Source organism: Ambystoma mexicanum, chromosome 3p (assembly GCF_040938575.1).
Source record: "Ambystoma mexicanum isolate Mex_15411 chromosome 3p, UKY_AmexF1_1, whole genome shotgun sequence".
NCBI lineage: Eukaryota > Metazoa > Chordata > Amphibia > Caudata > Ambystomatidae > Ambystoma > Ambystoma mexicanum.
Genome location: NC_090925.1, coordinates 1,057,995,400 through 1,058,003,099, shown reverse-complemented (window position 1 = coordinate 1,058,003,099; position 7,700 = coordinate 1,057,995,400).

The window sequence follows — 7,700 nt, the reverse complement described above, 5'->3', positions numbered from 1 at the left end:
TGTGTACACACACTTGCTGCAATTTGAGGCACCACTTGCTGCAAACTATGGGTTTGCACATGTGCATGCTTGCACAATTCAATTGCATGCAAAACATGTTCAAATAAAGGAAATTGCACACTAACGACAGATTGGGCCAAGATCAATTTTGTAAGCAAAAGAAAGACGAGTCAACTGCAGATCATCTTAATCGAATGATGGTTGTTTTTTACGCAGCCTTTTGGTATAAGTAAGCCTGCTGAGATATTGCAGAAGGCCTTAGCAGCAGATATTGTTCAGGGGTTGTTACCTAAAACCCATCAGCAGTGGAAGGACATTTGTGTGGGGTAAGAAACAAAGCCCCTCTGTGAACTGATGTCAGTAGTGAATCATTGTGTGTCATGCCATGGGCAAAAGAAAGGGTTGAGCACATGCAAGTTAATGACTTTTCAATTAAAGCATTTGCAGCAGTAACGGCAACAGATGGAGCTGGAAGTGTATGTGAATGTGAATGGAAGAGAGACAGCAGCCTTGAAAGGAAGTCGGAGACCAAAAGGTAAATGTCATGGAGGTAATACTCTGACTCAGAGAATAATCAAAAGGGGTTTGTGACAAGTAATGCTGCATGTCACTATTCTGAGCAGTAGGGTCATTGGAATTTGTTTGAGTGCCTAAATCATCCTCATCTCCAAGCCACATGAGGAGATATGTCTTCTGCTCATCCTTCTTCAACTTAAAAAAATATCAACCATATGTCCCAAAATAGAATAACGCTAGGAATGCCAAAGGCAAAAAAGAGTCATTTTGTATACACTGATACCAGTAGATGAAGAGTTGTCTTTATTGAATGTGAAATTAATGGGCAAAGTGTGCCATGTTTATTAGATACAAGGGCAACCTGCTCAGCAATCAAATGGAAAAATGTTCAAGTGTTCCACTGTCATCAGAAAATGTGCAAACTGTATGCATTACCAACAATCCAGTGATTAATCTGTGGCAAAACCCATAACAGTGGTGTTGTCTCAATTTCAGACAGTCGTGTGATTCCTTTGAGCTCATTGTCACAAGTAAATGTGTTAGGGGATGACCTGTTGTGTACATTTCGAAGCACTATTTATTGTAATCTGAGTGGAGTTTTCTTAGACATCCCGAATGAAAATGAGGGAAGGGTAGAAGCAATGCTACATGCAAAAACCTTAGGTGAATGAAAAGTAAGTGCAGATGAGGCAAGACAAGCACATTTAGAATTACTGTTGAAAGTGCTCCAAGATTTGGGGTTGCAGCATAAGAATGAATTGTGTCTGATACAAAATGGCAAGTCAGTGCGTATTTGGGTAGGTACCAAAAAACCTTTGCCAAGGAAGCCTCAGCGTCTATTACAACCAGAAGCAAAGTCACCTATTTCAGCCGTGATCACATCACTGTTGAATCAAGGAATAATTGTGGCAACTACAAGCCAATGCAAAAACACCAATTTTACTTTTAAAGAGAACACAGCGCGACGTATAGAGATTTATACAGGAATTGCTAGCAGTAAATAGAGCCGTTTTACCAACATTTCCAATAGTCCCAAAACCGGCAACTATAGTGTTTTGTATTTCTCCAATGGACACGTTTCACAGTAGTTGATCTATGTTCTGCATTCTTATCTATTCCCACATATAACTAGATAGCCAGCATTTATTTGCCTTCTGTGTTCGAGTGTACCTAGTGATGCCTTCCACAGGGGTATAGAGGAAGCCACACCCATTTCTCACAAATATTGAGAAAGGACTTAGCTGATAACCATTTTCCAGGGGTGCAGTTCTGGTGCAATACATGGGTGATCTACTGATTGTGTCGCCGTTCTAGGACGTGTGTTAGCAAGATACTTTATTTGTACTGAATTCCTTAGTGAAAAGGGAGCCTAATGCTTCCAAGGAGAAATTAAATTATCTAAGAGCAGGTCCATTATTTAGGCAATTATATATCAGCAAGAAGTGGGAGCATTACAGATTCTTAATAGATGTTTTTTAAGTTGCACAAGCCAACAGCGATTAGTGAGATGAGATCCTTCTTTGGCCAACTGGGTACTGCCATCAGTAGATATTAGGATATAAGGATACATAAATGTGGTGAGTATGTTACAAGAAATGACTAATTTGCATTCACCAGAACTGCTTGAGTAGAGAGAGGCAGCCGAAAAGGCATGTGTTCAAGTGAAGAAATCCCTTGCAAGTGCACCTGCACTTGGGTGCCCAACTACCAACAGCTATGTGTCCTGTATTGCCATGAAAAAGAGGGATACACACAGACAATGTTTTAACACAAAAGCACAGTGACAAGTGCTTATTATAGTAGTGGTGCTGCAAAGTTCAGGAAATACAGCGTTAGGATCAGCCTTATTGTAACAGTGTTCCATATGGTAACTACATTGTTGCTCAACATTAAGACACACAATGGGCCTCATTGCGAGTTTGGAGGCAGCCATGCCCTTTATAAGGGCATGGCTGCCTCCAAACTCAGGTCCGGGTCTGTGGTCCCTGAATGAGGAAATACCGGGCCATTCTGACTTTGGAGGGCCCGGTATTTCCCCATTCAGGGAACCCGGACCCGGACAATCCCCATTCCCATTGAGCCCCCATAGGGCTCAATGGGAATGGGGAGCATGCTAACAACGGGCCCGTTAATGACGTGCCTGTTGTTACCATGCTGGTCCCCTCGTGGGACCCGCAAAGGATGTCTGGTCTGACCAGATGTCCAGAGCGGGTCCCGCGAGGGATCCTTGTAATGAGGCGGTATGGGGTTAATGGCACCGGCACTCTTACCGGCACTGTTAACCCCTTACCACCTCAGTTGTAATGAGATACATTTATCTACAGCTCGGCTCACTCAGTTTGAGTTAATCCTGTTGAACTCGGCCAATATAAACCTTGCACTGTGTCCAGTGCTAACAACTTCCTCCATATAGTCCAGCAAATGGGGAGCCCCATGACTGTCTTTTGACTTCTGCCACACTCACCAGGCCATGCAAGGATTTGCGAGCATTCCTGTTACAAAATTCTGATGAAATGTACTACGTTGATGGGTTGTGTTTAAGAAGTGAAAGCAGGGAGTTCCAATCAGGATGCCATGGGCACTGCATATGCAGTGAAATAAAGTGCTCAGCTTCCAAATAGTTATGTGCAGAGAGCAGACCTTGTTGCCTTAACACAGTCATGTACTATACAAAATGACAAACAGGTGACTATTTTCACTGACTCATACTACGCATTTGGGATAGTGCTTGAGTAGAGGATATTGTCGAAGGAAAGAGGTTTCTTAACAGCCAGAGGTACACCGATCAAAAATGCAAAGTATGTTATTGCCCTTATTTAATCATTGATGTTTCTTATAGAATTGGCAACAGGAAAGTATGCAGCACACCAAGTCTGAGAGATGACGTCAGTCGAGGAAATGCCCTTGCAGACTAGGTGAGGGATGCTGTCTTTTACTCTGTTCCCATGAAAGTGAAATAATGTCACAAGGACAAGTGCAGTCTCGTGTTCCAATTTATACCATACTCAATGAGATTTCCGAAATATAGGAATGTGCTTCAGATACTCGGAAAAGTGCATGGAGTAGAGCAGGGTGTTCCCTTCACAAAGTTAATATATTGACTTATCCTCTTCGTGCAGAAACATTACTAGTTGCATGGGGATGCTTGGAACTTTTGAGAAAATCTTGGCATCATAGAAAAGAAATTCTAGAGGGCAATTTTTCATCCATTGTTTTAATCTTGAATGTTTTTTCTATGTTTTAAATTTCTGGCGCATACTGCGCTTTTATATTGTTTGTTGATTATTCCTTTGGTGTATTGATGTATTGCTGTATTTATATGTGGTTTATGGATTTTTAATCCAAATGGACTTTGATGATGATGATGAAGAGGATAATATCTGGTGATCAAGTGAAGGTCAATTAGTAGTTCCCAAAGCACTGCTGCATAATTTTACACATGTTCTCCTGGGTATCACACTCACTGTGAAAGGGGGTATGGTGGCTAACTTCCTCTAAGAACAGTTCACCCCATGTGTTTCACAAGCGGCAGAACATTTATGCCTCCTGCGTTTTATCTACCAACAACAGAATGTCGGCAAAAGTGAAAACGTAATGTAAGGAACTCATACAGCCCAATGCTCTCCCTTCACTCAATTACAGTGTGAGTTTATACAGCTGTTGCAAGAAGCAGGCATGGAATATGTGTTTGTAATAATTGCTATGTTTACCAAATGGATAGAGGTGTTTCAGTCCCCTAAAACCAATACACAGGTTTTGGTGAAGGACTCGATATGCGACTTTAATCAGCACTTCGGGGTGCCAGTGAGTATTAACACTGTCTAAGGAACACACTGCACAGTGAAATGGGTACAGGAGCTCTGTAAGGTACTGAATATTCAGCAAAATCTCCATTGGCTTTATCATCTACAATCAGCGGGGTGGGGCGCGGTGGTAAGACATAATGGGATCCTGAAAAAAAAATCCAAAATATGCACAGAAACTGGTTTGAACTAGTCAAAGGTGCCACCATTAGCCTTCATCAACATGGGAGGAATTGCAAGTCAGGTTGCAGGATTGAGCAAGCATGTGGTACTGTCAGGCAGATACACTTACCAGAAATCTCGGCCGTTTCCCTCGAGCCTGAGCAGTGAGCAGTTGATGGATGATGCTTTTTTGAAGAACTGCTAAAAACTGGTCAAAGTAGTCAAATGCACATATCGGCTGGGACAGCAATTGCTGCTTCAGACTGGGTTAGCATCGCTGTGTTGCCCTTTCCGACCTGGAAGTTGTTGTTTTTAAAAAACATATCAGAGGAAGAATTGCCTGTCAATGAGGTGGAGCAGCCCGTTCAAGGTGCTGCCAGTTACAGATAAAGCATTCTGCTAGAGAGATGTCCCATGCTGTACCTACAAAAGCTACTGTCAGTCAGTGATGCCACCAGTGAAAAATCCTGTTGCTGATTCGTTTTAGTGGAGTATTTGCTTTCCTATTCAATTAAGGCTCAGGTGAGAGATGCTCAGTGTTTTTTGAGGGACAAGGAACATGCAGGAAATAACCACTGAATTCATTCGAAACTTGCACTGGTGGCATCCATGTAAAACTGTAGTGTGGAAGGGAGAGAATGGTAGAACTGCATCACAGGAGTGTGCAATTGCTGATTATTTAGTGGATGCTAATCTGGGGAAGTACAGTATACTTGTAGAACAATGCCAAATTGTGTTCCAAATAATTGAAAGTACAAGCTTCTCAGAAAAGCTGTACCTTTTCCAGGTGGGTTACAAAGAAATGTGTAAAGAAAATGTAAAAGAGTCCTCGAACACAACAGACCAATCTAACACCCTACTGTTCCACTCACTACATTTTCTAGAACAAGGCAAGCCTCACTGGCAAGCAATTCAATGGATGATGGATGGCAACATGAAGGAGTATAGGATCCAGCAATAGCAGAGAAGTTCTTTATATGTAAGCAATATTATCAAATGTTTCTGCCCAAGCGACTTCAAAACAATCATGATTGCCCTGGCCTTTTGTGTGCCTACCAATGAGAAATTAGTCCCAAAGGGCAGGTGTTTCACTTACATATTTGATATTCAAATTGTCATCCAAATTCCATTGCATGGTAGATGAGTAAGGGCATTGCCTAGCTAAACTACCTGTGTTCAAGACAGTATGCATCCTTGTTCAACAAATACCCTATAATTCCTTCAAGACTAAACTTTTAAAAGAGGCAATTTTGACAAATCCTCAGACACCATGGCGACGAAAAATGAATAAAGTGATTGATCTGGATAAAAGAACAATTTTTAAGACCACACACACACTTGGCTCTCTACTCTTCTTGCCAATATTAAACTTTGAAGTGACCGCTCATTCTCCAAAGTGTTCAACAGGAGTAGTGATAAGATTGGTGCAGCATAAAGAGATGCTTGATGGTGAAAGCAAAAGTGCAAAGAAGCCTACAGGAGTGGACCTGGGAAGAGGTAAACTCGGCAGGCCCATTCTGGAGTATGTATCGGGGAGGTGATCTTAATGAAAGATTGGGGGTTAGAGAAAATAACTGGACTAATGATGGGGTTTGAATTGACCAATGTAGATGAAAGGGTTCCATGTAATAATGTCTCCACAAAAATGTCTCCTGACAAAACAGTCGCTGTTTTTTGCAGAGACATTATTACATAGAACATGCGGGGGACACCGCCGCAACTCTTGAATTATTTTTTTCTTTACAAGGGGAGCAGGGAACATTCCCGCAACCCGTCCCCAAACATAATGTCACCATCTATAATATGAGCAATGGCTTTTCCCTGCGACATTATGTATAGGGACATAATTACCTAATACTGATGAAAGACTGGGTGAAGTACATATCATTGAAGACTTAAGCAGTTAAACCATCCTAACGAGTCTCATATTAAACATAAAAACCCGCAGATGAAAAGCTCAATTGTGACATCACTTGCTGAGAAGTACAAGTTACCTAAATGACCAGCTGAGATTGGTCCTTGATTACGTAAAACACCAGTCCGGCTGGAGGCATTGAATGGGGAGTCCTGGCAGTGTTTTGGTTCTGGAGGAATGTGTATGTTTTCCAACTAGGACTACAACATGAAAACAGAGACCTGTTCCTTCAATGTATATGGGCCTGATTGAGTGACTTGGGCTTCAACGTACTGAATAATTCCAGGGATCTGGGCAAGCTGTAGATGCGACATGGTAATTCATTGAGATGTCTGGGAAATTCAAGCCCAAGGAGGAGCTAATCGATACATGGTAGATTTCCCTGAGAAGAAGCAATGAGTGTGGATCAGAATCAGAAACGATTGGACTTTGTGGCCAAAAGAACACCCACAAAGCAAGTGCATGCAGATCGCGTCATGATAGTCATTGACAGGAGTATAAAGTTATCAAACATAGACAAGCAGAGTTGGGATTATTGATCCTCCTTCTATGTGGTACTTTAATAAATAGAAGATGTGGATCACATTTTTGTAACATATTTAAAGTAGGTTTTATTTTCAGAAAATAATTCCAAAGATTAGTGGGATAGGAATGCAATATATGCATTTAGTCTCCTACACCAGTATTTGGGCTCAGACAAAACATTAAATTGATAAGAATTTCTATAATACAAAATGAAGGAAGTACCGCTGCTAAATTATGGCAGAAACAACAATAATGTACCTGTAAAATAGTACATTAATGTCTATGCCATTTCCTTCCTTAACAGTAAATACCAACCTTAAAATATGCAAGAACCCAAATGTCACGGAAATATTTTGAAGTGTACCATTAGTTCTGAAAAGGTGAGTGAACCAGCGAAAGTTAACATAATCAGTTAATGAGCTTATTGGAGGTTAATAACTTTTTCAGTATTAAGCTATTTTGAATCCTGAATAATGTCTAGGTACTCGGTGTCTAGTAATAATAATAATGTCTAGTCTCGGTGGCGCCGAGAGCCAATGAAAATGCTTAGAACGCGGACTATATTCACAAATGTAAGTTCACGTTCCGAGCCCTTTCATTAGTGTCAGGCGCTTCCCTTCCCTGCTCCCAGCTCCCCCATCCTATTTGCACCCGTGTAGATCACTGCATGAGTGCTAATGGTTTTCTTTTCTTTCGAAAAAATGAAAGAAAAACCACCTTTTATTTGCCGCCCTATGCAGCACTGTCTTCAGCCAGGCAGTCCCCTCTAGCGTAATCAA